This window comes from Heterodontus francisci, chromosome 42 (genome assembly GCF_036365525.1).
Source record: "Heterodontus francisci isolate sHetFra1 chromosome 42, sHetFra1.hap1, whole genome shotgun sequence".
NCBI classification, from domain to species: Eukaryota; Metazoa; Chordata; class Chondrichthyes; order Heterodontiformes; family Heterodontidae; genus Heterodontus; species Heterodontus francisci.
The window spans coordinates 17,110,119-17,125,572 of NC_090412.1; the positions used below are offsets into that span (position 1 = coordinate 17,110,119).

The window sequence follows — 15,454 nt, forward strand, 5'->3', positions numbered from 1 at the left end:
GATGTAAAACTGGCATTGCAGATTAGTCACCCAATATAGAAAATGCCCAATTTTAATTTCCATTACGTCCAATCTATGTCAACAGTCTTATACTTGGGCAAGGTGAAAATCTATCCCACTGTATTTATATAAAATGTTCATTCAAAAAATTATTTCAGTGGTAAGATTGTAAACATCTGTTGTTTCCCCTCCCCCCCCACTCAGGAGTCCAATTTGTGCAGTAAATGTTATATATTACTGCCATTTATTCATTTGTCTTTTGTTAAAGAAATTTGCCTGACAATTAAAATATAACACAACGGCTGATGTCGTGATGCTCTGCTGCATTTTATAGACAGGAGAAAGATCCAGAGGAAAATAGCAGTAGCTAAAGCAATTAGCAGAAATATTTTTCTGTACATTATCTTGGAGGTTCCTGAATGCCTACCTGAATGTCAGGGCTAGCGAAGATATTCCTGAGCGCATTGGGAGTTGAGCATCACCTACAAAAGTAATCTAAAATACAGAAGCCAAGGAATCTACAGCAAGGTGGGTGGAAAATGAATCAAAACATTAACAATCATTTGGAGCAGGAAATACTGAAAAAGGGAAGACCATGAGGGCTTCATGTGCAGGCAACATGATCACTTTTACTACAAAGCACAATCATTTCCTGCCTTTCTGAATAGTTCTGACAAAACTTTCCATGCAAAGTTAGAAAGCTGGGAAGGCCTGGACTGTTCGCTTTAGAACAGAGAAGAAGTTGGCACGTTGTAGAGGTTTTCAAGAGGTTTTGATAGAGTAGATGAAAAAAACTATTTCCTTTGGCAAGTGGATCAATAATCAGGGGTGATGGGTTTCAAACCATTGGCAAAAGACCTGGAGGGCAGTTGAGGAAAATAAATTTCACAGAGTTGCTGGGAACTGGAATGCTCTGCTTGTAAAGGTGGTGGAAGCTGATTCCACAAATAATTTTGAAGGGGGGTTGGGGGTGCGCGCAGGTACTTGAGGATGAGGAACTTATAGTTTATGGTCAAAAAGTGGGGAAATGGGATTAATCATGACTGCTATTTCAAAGAGCCAGCACAGACATGAGGGGTCAAATGGCCTCCTTCTGCTTTGTATGTTTCTATGATTAAAGTGATAATGCCATATTTTTAAAAGTTTTTTGTGAATAAATTGAACATTGACCATGAAAGTGCACAAGGGTCAATAAGATATGTCATATCAACATTACAAAACACAGTGTTAATGTTTACTAGAATTCCAACTCCTGAAGTCCAGTGCCGAACGTGGGAGTTTTGGCTTCAATTCTAACCGCAAGTCTATGCATTTTGAAATGTCTGTGTAGGAAATTGGCAGTCACTTGAATTTTTGGTTACTGCCAATGTCTGTATTCAGCTCAAAGTACATAAGCCACTGCAGATGAGTTCTACATCTTAGTTCAACTGAATAGATTTTATTTGGAAAATTTATTAAGAGTAGGTGTCTTTCAATGAATAACTATTTAACAATGCTTGCTTTGTTCTATGGATAGCTCATCAAGACTAAAGTAATTTCCAACTCGGTGACAAATGTATTCATAAAATGAAGATTGCAGGCACCTCCTACATTATTGAAGTATATGTTTTGTTGCTAGCTTTATTTGATATTCACTTCCTTTGATCCTTAACAAAAGTCAAAGTCTAAGGGAGCATGATCCTAGTTCACCAGCTCTTTGAAGACCACCAGAAAAAAAGCTGAAACACTAAGTGGGTAATATTAACTTTCACCGTCGGGCAGAAATCTGATGATGGCGAGTCTGACCATCCATTTTACACTCCATCTGATCTTCCTAATGCTTACTATTAGCAGAGCTAGTGTTGAGACTTATTTTAGTTTGGCAATTAAGGAGGGAGCATGAGTTCAAAGATCTGTAAAAACAGTGCAGAGTGCTGTATTGTGTTGATTACTGCTTATCTGTTACTGTTCATAAATCTGTTGCATAGTTTTCGGCCCAGGCGCAACACTGATAGAATGTTTATCCTGCCACCTTTGGAAGTCTGGATCATAAAGGACTTGTGAAATATCCAGTGCGCTAAAATACACTGACAAGTATTTCTCTGACTCTTGGGCTTGCTACGTTACCGACTATTGTGTGAATAAAAGGTACATTCTGGGTTGTAGTGATCAAGAGCTTGTTTAAGTGTTTGCCCTTTGATGCTGACCGCAAGGAAAATATTGAGTACAACCTTAAAAACATAACAATTCCCAGTGTTTTATGATTTGGTCCTCCGGTTGAAAATGCTATCGAAATCATGAGCCACATTCTACCACTCAGACAATATACATCCCTCAGATCTGCAAACCAGAGTCTTCCTCATCTCTTTACCAGTAGAGTCTTGCACCATTCCAGTTTTAAAGAAATGCAAGGCTGGACTTTTGTTTCGGGATTGGGACCCTGACGTTGGGTGAATTTCCACGTTCCATTGGCATCAGATGCCCAACTCGATTTTTGTAGGGATGACCAAAATAGTAGCCAGGGAGTGACCTCGCCATTAAATTAAAAGTACAGTGAGCAAGCTGCCGAGGCTAAGTGGCAATAGGAGGCTCTCCAGCAATGACATATGTCCAGCTCCAACATCCAAGGCGGGAGATGCCAATGCAGGCGAGGGAGAGAGGGAGCGCCTCACAATGGAGGCAACCGCTGAAGAGGTTAAAAAAAAATGTCATATTAAAAAGGTCACAGTTGCCAGACTATCATCGCGGAGGGACAACCAGCTTGCAGGCAGATGGCCGTCACCCATCCCACATCCCCTGTCCCTCCTGGAGCAAAAATAGTCCGGAGGTGGGAACGCACCAGCAACCCAGAATGCTGACTGCCAACGCTAATTTTTGAGTCATCCAGCCTCAGATGGGAATTGAAATTTCTGCCCAGTCTCTCCAATTTCACATACTTGAGGACTGCATTCACTCAGTGGGAGTGAGCAGGTTATATAGAATCTACAGCACAGGCCATTTGGCCCAACTTGTCCATGACGGTGTTTATGCTCCTCTCCAGCATTTCACACCAACTTCACCCAACCCCATTAGCATATCCTTCTATTCTTATGAACTTATCTAGCTTCATCTTGAATACATCTATTCTATGTCAGTTGAATACCAAGTCAGAATACTCTTTACTGTTCACAATTTTGACAGGATCATTTAATACAAACACTGCAATGCTTCAACTTGACTGTAGTCCCACTAAGCATATCTCAAGGTCTTGACCAACAGCGATCCTGTGTACCCTGGGTATAGTACTCATGGATTTTAAAAAAAATTCTTTCATGGGATGTGGCCGTCGCTGACAAGGCCAGAATTTGTTGCCCATCCCTAATTTCTCTTGACAATTCAGTGGTTTGCTAGGCTATTTTAGAGGACAGTTAAGATCAACCACATTGCTATGGGTCTGGAGTCACATGTAGGCCAGACCAGGTAAGGACGGTAGATTTCCTTCCCTGAAGGACATAAGTGAACCAGATTTTTTTTTTTGACAATCGGTAATAGTAATGGTGCCATGGAACTAAGACTAGCTTTCAATTCCAGATTCTTTTTCTATTAATTAATTGAATTTACATATTAATTGAATTTAAATTCCACCAGCTGCCATGGTGGGATTTGAAGCCATGTCGGGATTTGAAGCCATGTCCCCAGGGCATGGATTACTAGTTCAGTGACATTACCACTACAGTTGACGGTACCTGGAGGGAAAGAAGTTCACCTGCTAAAATTTTCATGAAATGACCACATGACTCCACCAATAGTTCAAATTTATGCGCGCGTTGGCTGTGATGAGAATGTTTTTAAAAAACTTGATTTTGACTAAGCAGAAATTGAAGAGCTAATTTTTCATAGCACATGGATATTCAATGATTCATTTCCCTTATGTCCTACAAGTCTGACATCCTTTGGTGCATTTTCCAAAAATGATTACAAGAAACAAAAAAGGATGAGTAGTGTTTTCCTTCCAGATGGCACACAGCACTAAACAGCTATGCATGATTGAACAACCCTGGCATTTTCTCTTCACCCTATCTATGACAAAGCAAAAAAAAATCACTGAATATAGACTTGCACTGGCATATTCAAAAGTATTTGGATTAGCTCATTCATACAGTAATCCCCAGCAAATGACATGTCATAATCTCCCGACGTGGAGAAAAAGAACTTAAAATCCAACTAGCTATAACATGAATCAGACTTTGATTCAATTTGCCATGCTATTTCCTGTTAACAGCAATATTTTTGGTGTTTCTGAGGTACTTCAATCTTAATCCTTACTCCACACAAATGACTTTTTAGACAAATAATATTTTTTGCACTAGAGTTACCTTAAAACTGTGAACCCCTCTGTACCCCTCATCAGTCTTCCTTACCCACTATAAACTACAATGTGAAAGTTAAACTGTTTAAACAGGATTGCATTGCATGAATGTCACCTCTTCAACACCCTGACACAGATTTTGCAGTCAGCGCAAGGAACTGAGAGTGTTAGGTGTGGCTCAGTGCGTAGCACTCTTGACTCCAAGTTCAAAGTTCGTGGCTTCAAGTTCCAATCTAAAGATTTGAGTGCAAAAACCTGGGCGGACATTTCAGTGCAGTAATTAAGAAATGCTGATGGAGTGTCATCTTTTGGAGGAAATGTTAAATCAAGGCTCATCTGCCCCCTCTGGTGGGCGTAACAGAGCCCATGGTGCTATATTGTGGGGGGGGGGGGGGGGGGGGAGCATTATCCTTTGTGTCTTGGTCAACATTTATTCCTGAAATCAATGTCACTAGAAAACAGATTATCCGGTTATTAACACGCTACTATTTGTAGGAGAACGCTGCGCATAAATTGGCTGTCGCATTTCCTACATTACAACAGCGACTACACTTCAAAGGCTGTAAAGCGCTTTGGGACGCTACAAGACTTTCTTTTTTCACCTTTCATTATGTTTAAAGTTGCCCAGGGACTTGAGCCTTTGTGTGGCATCTTTCAGTCCCCAGACATCATTTTCACCACAAAGAGCGATCTACAAGGGACCTGTGGCACATGTGCCGTCAATGGCTCCCTGGACCACGGGGAGTCCTGCAATCATGTTGAATCGGAGAGGTGGTCTTCTCTGCCAATAATGATATAGGGCCATTCCTCAAAGCCTTAAGAGCCACAGAGACCTCCCTTATGCAGAAGTACACAGAGGATTTTGACATGAGACTTTTAATATCTGGCAGGCTCCATTAGCATTAAAAATTAAATGACCTTGACTGCCACAGGTAAAGCAGTCCTGGCTGTGCTGTGACATCACAGTCTTCCTTCCACGAGGCCACAGATCCCTCAAATGACCTCCTTGGTAAAGTGCAGCCTCCTCAGTCTTGTATCATGTGAATGTAGGAGCAGTGTTTTCTGAAGACCCTGGAAGGATATGACCTCTTGCTAAGATCCTTCCTCACCCTCCTGATCTCTCTCCTACAGCAGCTGGTGCTGCTCTGCCTGGCCTCATGCCCTTCTCCAATTTCTCATGCAGAGCAAGGGTGGCACCTAGCAAACTGCCAAAGCCCTGATGACTCCAATAAAGGTGTCCAATAAAGGTAGAGTAGCTCAGCACCCACTCGTTTTAGGTAAAGAGCTGAGAATTTCCAGGACAAATTTGAGTGTTGCTGAATTCTCCCAATGTATCTCAAAAGTTCTCATCAAACACAGCATAGTTGATTTCAATCAGAAGTGAACATTGAAAGCTGGCTTTATGTAGCACTCAAAATCCTCAACAAAGACTTGTTAACCCCAGTTCAGTTGGTCATTGTAAGGAGAGGTCACTAAAAGCGCTTGTCAAGAGGAAGAGGGCGGCTTATGTTAGGATGAGACGTGAAGGCTCAGTTAGGGCGCTTGAGAGTTACAAGCTAGCCAGGAAGGATCTAAAGGGAGGGCTAAGAAGAGCAAGGAGAGGACACGAGAAGTCATTGGCGGATAGGATCAAAGAAAACCCTAAGGCTTTCTATAGGTATATCAGGAATAAAAGAATGACTAGAGTTAGATTAGGGCCAATCAAGGATAGTAGTGGGAAGTTGTGTGTGGAATCAGAGGAGATCGGGGAAGCGTTAAATGAATATTTTTCGTCAGTATTTACAGTAGAGAAAGAAAATGTTGCCGAGGAGATTACTGAGATACAGCCTACTAGGCTAGATGGGATTGAGATTCACAAGGAGGAGGTGTTAGCAATTTTGGAAAGAGTGAAAATAGATAAGTCCCCTGGGCCAGATGGGATTTATCCTAGGATTCTCTGGGAAGCCAGGGAGGAGATTGCAGAGCTGTTGTTGTTGATCTTTATGTCGTCATTGTCGACAGGAGTAGTGCCGGAGGACTGGAGGATAGCAAATGTTGTCCCCTTGTTCAAGAAGGGGAGTAGAGACAGCCCTGGAGTTTAATGCGGAGAAGTGTGAGGTGATTCACTTTGGAAGGAGTAACAGGAATGCAGAGTACTGGGCTAATGGGAAGATTCTTGGTAGTGTTGATGAGCAGAGAGATCTTGGTGTCCAGGTACATAAATCCCTGAAAGTTGCTACCCAGGTTAATAGGGCTGTTAAGAAGGCATATGGTGTGTTAGCTTTCATTAGTAGGGGGATCGAGTTTCGGAGCCACGAGGTCATGATGCAGCTGTACAAAACTCTGGTGAGGCCGTACCTTGAGTATTGCGTGCAGTTCTGGTCACCGCATTATAGGAAGGATGTGGAAGCTTTGGAAAGGGTGCAGAGGAGATTTACTAGGATGTTGCCTGGTATGGAAGGAAGGTCTTACGAGGAAAGGCTGAGGGACTTGGGGTTGTTTTCGTTAGAGAGAAGGAGGAGGAGAGGTGACTTAATAGAGACATACAAGATAATCAGAGGGTTAGATAGGGTGGATAGTGAGAGACTTTTCCCTCGGATGATGATGGCAAACACGAGGGGACATAGCTTTAAGTTGAGGGGTGAAAGATATAGGACAGATGTCAGAGGTAGTTTCTTTACGCAGAGAGTAGTAGGGGCGTGGAACGCCCTGCCTGCAACAGTAGTAGACTCGCCAACTTTAAGGGCATTTAAGTGGTCATTGGATAGACATTTGGATGAAAATGGAATAGTGTAGGTCAGATGATCGGCGCAACATCGAGGGCCGAAGGGCCTGTACTGCGCTGTAATGTTCTAATGTTCTAAAAGACGTGTTAACCACCAGAATAGAATCACAGGTTTGTTACAGCGCAGAAGGTGGCCATTCGTCCCATCATGTCTGCACCGGCTCTCTGAATGAGCAATTCACCCACTCCCCTGACTTCTCCCCGTAACACGGCACATTCTTCCTTTTCAGATTACAGTCTAAATTCCCTTTTGAATGCTTCAATTGAACCTGCCTCCATCACACTCTCAGGCAGTGCATTCCAAACAGTAACCACTCAATGCGTGAAAAAGTTTTTCCTCATTTCACTTCTTTTACCAATTACATTAAATCTGTGCCTCTCAAAAGAAGAAAATAACAAAGAACAGTACAGCACAGGAACAGGCCATTCAGCCCTCCAAGCCTGCACCGATCTTGATGCCTGCCTAAACTAACACCTTCTGCACTTCCGGGGCCCATATCCCTCTATTTCCTTCCTATTCATATATTTGTCAAGATGTCTCTTAAACGTCGCTATCGTATCTGCTTCCACCTCCTCCCCTGGCAGCAAGTTCCAGGCACTCACCACCCTCTGTGTAAAAAAAACTTGCCTCGCACATCCCCTCTAAACTTTGCCCCATTCATTCTCGATCCTTTCATGAGTGGGAAATGTTTTTCCCTATCCAGTCTGTCCAGACCCCTCATGATTTTGAATACCTCTATCAAATCACCTCCTCGCCAAGGGAAAAACAGTCCTAACTTCTCCAATCTATCTTCACAACTGAAGTTCTTCATCCATCCCTGGAACCATTCTCGTGAATCTTTTCTGCACCCTCTCTAATACCTTCACATCCTTCCTAAAGTGCAGTGCCCAGAACTGGACACAATACTTCAGCTGAGGTCGAACTAGTGCCTTATGCAAGTTCAACATAAATTACATGCTCTTGTACTCTATGCCCCTATTAATAAAGCCCAGGATACTGTATGCTTTATTAACTGTTGGGAACCTGCAGACCCACTCCACACAATCTGTGCTTCCAGTGGGTGAGGTTCATGCTGAGTGTAAAACCCATTCAGAAAGTCAGCTGTCAGATTCACATCGGCATGGTGCTTGAACAGAACAAACTCTCATATTGTTGGACGATAGGGTAAAAGAAGCAGAGAGGCACCTGGGAAGTTAGAAAAGTAGGTTAGCAGAGAGGTAGCTGGGATGTTTAAAAGCTAGTTTTGCATATAGAACAGAATACATTAAAATAGCATATGGACTTGCTGTTAGCTCAGAAATATTACTTTAGTTCATCAAAGTGTTAACAGTGTAGGCGTTCCCTTGAAAAAAAACTAACCCTACGCTGAACAATAAACTGTTTCTGATAAATGTTTACAAGTTGGACATATGGGTCTGTCCTGCTGAATGTGTGTGTGCGTGTGTGTGGTTAGTGTTTTATTGTTACTATCTCTACTTTTCCTCAATTCTGCTGATATTTTTGGACAGCTGTGTCCAGAGTCCTCGGGATTGATCCTAATGATATCTTGATTATTGATAAGAAACGGTTTGTTGTGTGTTAAATATTCAACCATCTTCCAGTCTGGATATGTAATTGGCTTAGGGCCCAGGCACACACAAGCTTGCGCACTCAACTCCCCTGAGGCGGCAAACATGTGGGCTGATCCTGGCTCTGATTTGACTGTTGCGATTCTGCAGGATTAAATCCGGTCATGGTTGAGGAATTTCAGATCTAAGTTTCACGCCATCAAGAATTCCCATCTGCAGCAGAAAATTTCCCAGAGATGGGTCACAGCCAAGAGTGGAGGAAATCACCAACATGAACTGAGGGATGCGAGGGGCAGTAAAGGTAATCCCAGACTGTGTTAGGGGTGGGGAAGAACAAAGAAGTAAGTATTTTGAGTAGGGGTCAGCGGGGAACAGCAAGTGGCTAAGGAACAGAATTGGTTTGTTAAATATAGATAAAGCCAAATGCCACTTATTTTTGCTAAAATTTCTTAATTTATGATAAAATAAAAATTGTTTAAAACAGAGAGAGCGCAATATTTAAAGAGTGAACATTTTCTGGGTACAAAGAGCAGCATTTTCGATTAAGTGCATACTTTTGTGTCAATCTTAAAATTTCCTGCCTACAGCCATCATTTCTATAAATTGGTTTATTGGCACGAGGAATTGATCACTTGTTTACAGAAAATTCTTAACAGTAATGTTCTTCCTGTTTAAAAACTGCACCATAATTGAAAACCAAGTGAAATGGATGGATTTAAAGTCTTTGATCTGCAGGCAGGGTTTAGATTGGTGTTGTACAGCTGTAAACACCATGATTATAGGATCTCAATGTGGTGTGAAGCAAGAGACAAAGGACCACATTTTGCTGAAAAAATAACAGCATGTGAATGGCACACAATATTATAATAAAGTGCAAGCTGGGGGGAGGGGGGGGGGGAAAGGGGAAAGAGATACCCTGTGAATTGTGAATCACAAATGGTTGCCGATTATTGCCACTACACGTTAGCTTCACAAAAATGGCACCTTGCACTATACCTCCTTTTGAAGTTGCTGGATTTGCACATTATACAGAGTCCAGAAATTTAAGCCCAGCAATTAAGTGTGTAAACACTCTTTAAATGGCATGATAATTGTTAATGACTGCATTTTCTGGGCCAGATAGGTTAATTGGCAGTCTTATTCCTTCAGGTTATGAATTCTTTGAGAATTTAAAAAGACAAATTTTACATTACATTTTTTATCAATCAAATCTTTCTGAATATTCATTTCTCTTTATGTATCTGATTTTACATTGAATTCACTCACTTTAATTCACCTCCCTTCTCAGTGTTTCCTCCTTTTTATTTCCGAATCCTTAAATCTCACTGGTTGGTCCCGTTGATCACCAAGGTCCTACATGCCCTATAACCTTTTGCCACACCGTTCTCAACTTGCACTTCATCAAATTTGTGGGCACAAATTTCTAAAACCTAAATGTGCACAATCATGTCTAACAGGGCATACCATGAGTAACCCTATTCAAGCAAATCTTGGACCAAGGGATACATTGAAAATGTTTTCACTGTAAAATATTGCAGTAGAGTCAGACAGTTGTCCTTCAGTCACAATACATCGACAATTATTACATTTGTTGTATGGAAGAGTAAATATTGTAGATTGAGGTTGAATCATAGAAATTCTTTTTATTTTAAAATTTTATTTTATTCTTCTTTGCTTCTGCTTTTCTAGTAGAAACACATCTTGCCTGGCTGAGAGTAAAGGTCATGACCTGCTCCCAAACCTCTGCTAAGATTGTTCTGTAGCTCCTCACCAGAAAATGTGCAACACTATCTTGTCCAGAGCCCCTCACACTAACATGAGCAATATCAAAGGCATCAACGTGCCTCCCGTCTACTATGCCGTAGTTTACTTCATTCACTTCTTTGCTGAACTACTTTGGCTCTCACCCCCACCACATGCCTCAAAATTATAATTCTTATCCTGGTGTTTAAACCCATCCATGAACTTGCCCTGGTCTATCTCTAAACTTCTCAAGCCTGACACAACATCCACCCCCACCCAATTCTCCATTCCTCTGACTCTGGCCTCTTCTGCATCCCCCTCTCCCTTTGTCCCACCACTGGTGGTGGTGGTGCCATCAGCCACATAGGTCTCACTCTCTCGTATTCCCTTCATAAACATTTCAGCCTCTCCACTTCCCTCTTCTCCTTCGAGATCCTCCTTAGAACCCTCCTCGTTGATGAAGCTTTTCAGTCACCTTCCTAGCTCTGATTTGGTCTTGGAGTCCATTTATCCTCATGCCATTGCAAAGAGCCTTTGGACATCATTCTGCATTAAAAGGTGCCAATATAAATTCAAGTTGTCATTAGATGGCCTTCAACCACCATATGCCATCTTAGTTTTCCTTTTCTTAAAGGAATATTCATTTCCCAATACCGCAACTGCTAAATGCACTACCCAGTGAGTCAACAAGACATGTGGGACAGAGGTTCATAGGATCATAAAATATTTCAGATTTCCAGCATCTACAGTATTTTGATTTTGTGTTGTTAATAAGAGTCATATCCTGTTCTGCTCTGATCGAACCTCAGATGGGCAATTAGAACTGCCATCCATTGATTCATTTCTTGTGGTTTGTTTCTCATGAGCAACTGAGAACAGTGAAACACTTTCTAAATATAATTTTTTTTTAAACAAGTGTAATACAATCTTGACTAACAGATTGGAATTTTCATTCCAAATTGCCCACAACGTGAATCACAAGAATACAAAAGTTGAATTGTCTTTATTTTTTGGCTGCCTTTAGCATTAATTTCGGCATGCCACTGATGCCTCATGCTTCACTTTCAGACTATTTTGAAGGAAATACTTGAACAGTTAGCTCTACAGTATTTCATATCAGACTGTTGTCCATTTTAGAATAATTTTTAATTCACCAGTTTTGCACCCACTTAAACAACAGGATTTAGCACTGAAACCCTTCAGTCCAGAAACCCTCCCACCCCATGCAAAGAAATAATCTTAAACAGGAATGTCATAAACCTGGTCACTGCAGCTAACGCAAACTGCAGCTGGCGTTAGACCACGTGCATTGCTCTTCCATTTCTCTGCATACACACAATTTTTAGGAATCCACAGATGACGGAGTGAAAAAATATTTAAAAATTTAACCAAGATACACATTACAATAAAAAGGGGGTAGGGGGCAGAAGATTCATACCATCTGAAGAGAAACTACAGTTTTTCAAGTGCAATGGTTAAGATCATAGACATGAACATATGTCCTGAATTATCAGATAAGAAACAAAGCAACATTAAAAAAACACCCAGATTTTTGTATGGTTCTGAGGTATGTGCAGACTATATAAAAAGCTGCAGGTCAAAAATACATTACCAGAACGAAGCTTTTCTCTTTCAGCAATACAGGCACTGTTGCCACTTCAGAAGCAGCAGTTCCCTTAACTCTTTGGAAGCACAATTCATATGTATTAAAATGAATGCACTATGTTTCTTGCAAAAAATGTTTACTTCCTATTCCTTTCAATTTTAATACTTTAGCTGCAAAGAAACTGCCTAATATTTGTGAAGATTTTTTTTACAGGGGAATTTTAGTCTATGTTTCAAACATTTTAGTGAAGTTTCTTCACATCACTTGACCGTTACTTGCTAAATATTGGGACTGAAAATGCAGTCTTCAATAATTTTAGTAAAATAAAGTACCATGAATCCAAAGTAGTAATGCTGGATATTAACTTTGGTCTCATTATACCTCAGATTTGCTCAGTGTTACATTTTCTGTCGTGAGGTAGAGTTGAACTAATTTACCTCGTGGGAAAAAAAAATCTGCATTTTTGCCAGCACAAGCCTCAACTTTAACCCTTTGATAGCACCTTTTTTTTTGTTTCTTAATGTCTGCATCTATCTTGCAGAGTAATCCCATAAGGATTGAAATACTTTACTTCCCTCCCCCTACCAATGCAAGGCATTTTCACTTATTTTAGCCACAGAAACCATGCTGAGTAAAAGCACACCAGATTTAAATGCTTATCTTGGCTCTCTTCCTTTAGCTATGCAACAGTGATCTGCATCTCATGTCTTTCAACAACCAATGAACTTTTAATCCCTTCTCTACTATCTTGCCAATTGTATGTGGAAACACAAAACTGCTTTGTTAGCCAGAGACTATGATACAAAGCTGAGTACTCATAACTACTGTAATAGTGCTGCAAGATGATCTTGTTTCACTCCATTTACATAACACTAACAGTCCCCACCCGCCCATCTGGAAAATAAATTCCTCCATCTTTTACATTGTTTCCAGGCAAGCGAGCAGACAGAGGACTCACTCCACATCCTCATCAATGGTGCTCTGTAACCAGCCATGAAACAAACTTTTGCATCGATGCCATGCCATTGGGGACAGATATATACCATCAGAGCCAACTGTATATAGTAATGTGTAGAGGGCAATCTTTGCCCCTCCAATTGCTGACTTTTGTTTGCGAGACCTTAGAGTGAATGTCAGGTGTGGAAAGCATGTGCCTACTTCCCAGACACCCTCCAACAAGGACCACGGATTCGCTGTGTTGCAGGCAGGTGGGAAGTGTGGGTGAGTTCCACTTTTCACCTCCCAACTGACAACAGATAGCATTTTAGTCCCCGAGTGTTTTAAGGATAAAATAAATAGACAAAAGACAGGTTTCTTGTAAAGAATATTTTTACGCAATAACATTAATGTTCGCAACTTCATCCACTCACACATTAGCACGTATACACACACACACACAAGAAACGACACACCATAGAGGGTAGCATGCAATTGGAATTCAATTATTGTTTTAAAAAATCCTTTAGAAGCTTTTTAGGAGGAAATCTTTCAGTCGTGCAGGCCTGAATGTCCTTTGTCTTGAAAAGGATGAAGTTTCATAGGCTCCTTGTGGTTAAGCCTCAATCCAAAGTCCAAGGGATGGGCAATAAATACTGGCCTTCCAGCGACCTACATCCCATAAATGAACAGTTTTAAAAACAAAAAAAACAAATGGTTACATTAAAAAAATAAATTAAAAGCAAAATACTGCAGATGCTGGAATTCTGAAATAAAAACAAAAAAATGCTGAAAATACTCAGCAGGTCTGGCAGCATCTATGGAGAGAGAAGCAGGGTTAACGTTGCAGGTCAGTGACCCTTCATCAGAACAGTTCTGATGAAAGGACACTGACCTGAAACGTTAACTCTGCTTCTCTCTCCACAGATGCAGCCAGACCTGCTGAGTATTTCCAGCATTTTCTGCTTGTACTACATTAAAAACCATGTCTTATTACTGAGGCATGTCACATCTACAGCACCATAATGCTACTGAGAAATGATCTTATTAATAACATACTAAAACCATCAGTATTCAATTTCAATCATTTATCCTGTACTTCCCACCAATTCAATGTAGCTATCAACGTAAGTAATCAGCAGTATGCATACTTGTAGATATGCCCAAAGTCACAAATGACATCCTCTAACTGTGGAGCATTAATCCTTCTCAACATCTCTACAACCTCTGACATGATTAACACATCATCCTCCTTCAAGGACTTTCTTCAATTATCCAACTCAATGAGACTTCCCTTGCTTAGTTCCACTAGCCAATCATAGCTGAACTTCTTCAACAATGGCTTCTCTTCTCGGCCCTGCATCATTACACATGGATGTATCCTCGGCAACCGCCCAGTCCCCTAATCTTCCTCATTTACATGTTGTCCCTTGGCAGGCCTAGAGTCAGCTTCCACATGCACACTCATGACAGTCAGCTCTACCCCTCCAACACCCTCTGTATATCAAGCTGCTTGCTCAACATCCAGGGCAGGATTTCCCCCCAGTGTCTTCAGGACTCCAATGTCAGGGTCAAATTGGGGTCAGAATTCCCACACTGTGGGGGAAAGTCAACTGGCAGTGATTTTCCCCCCCATTGGCCAATTAGCAAGCTCACTGTCCTATTAAGGATGGCGGGTGGGCGGGCTCTCAAAGCTAGAAGGCCAATAGGAGGCCCTCCAGCACTGAAGCAGCAGCAAGCCTGCCTTTTCAGGTGAGAGAGAAAGGGCATCTCAAGATGAAGCCATCCTCGCTCCAGCTTTTTAAAATGTTAAATAAAAAATGCCCTCAGGAGCTGGGTCACCATTTGGAGGAGCTCCCCTCCACAGGGCAGCCTGCAGCTGCAAGTAAAGCCAGGCAGCTAGGGCCTCAAATCCTGCCTGGCGCGCAGGCACCCCATGTCTGCCGCCTCCAGGCGTGTGGCTTATTCCAAGGCCTCGGTGAGCCTAGAGGCCAACTAGAAAATTCCAATCGGCCTCTGACAAAAGGACTTTATTGGCCTTTAAATAGCTCAATTGGCTACCTGCAGCTTGCAGGCTGTCATCTCTGATGCCACCTCTGGGAAAATAGCCCAGGAACGGGATGGAGCCAGCAAACCAGCACATCGAACCACGGTGCGACTTTTCACACTCGCCCACCTCCATTCACAGCCCCGTTCAAGGGCTTAAAATCCTCCCCCAAATCTTACATGAGTCCCAATCTCCTCCAGTTAAACAATGGGAGGACTGAAGGAATCGTCTTTGGCTCTTGCTGAAACAGCAGCTACAGAACATACATTTTAGAGTTTATAAAATGTAATAGTTGCACAGTACAAAAGGGCTTCTTAATACCAATGACAAGCCACTGTGCAAAATGCAGAACACAGTCTGTACCCAGGCATTCAGTGTTACTCCTGTCTGATGAAGAAACTGTGAAAGGAAAAGTACTTTCAGTCATGGCCATGATGAGCCACTTTGAGAATTCCCATTATT

General features: G+C 41.7%; 1 protein-coding gene across 19 annotated transcripts in view; it reads right to left on the reverse strand.

The window, feature by feature from the left end:
- The window catches only part of rassf4a (Ras association domain family member 4a), a 219,044-nt gene that overhangs the window by 124,221 nt on the left and 79,369 nt on the right, over nucleotides 1-15,454 (reverse strand). The window contains exon 1 of one of the 19 annotated variants that reach the window (XM_068020661.1): nucleotides 12,016-12,084. The exons of 15 other annotated variants lie outside the window; for them this stretch is intronic. The gene's annotated coding sequence lies outside the window, so the exon portion shown is untranslated. Of the gene's footprint in view, nucleotides 1-4,334; nucleotides 4,353-12,015; nucleotides 12,085-15,454 lie in introns of those variants that run through there. 3 more of the 19 variants (XM_068020651.1, XM_068020664.1, XM_068020656.1) reach the window with 3 other exon arrangements.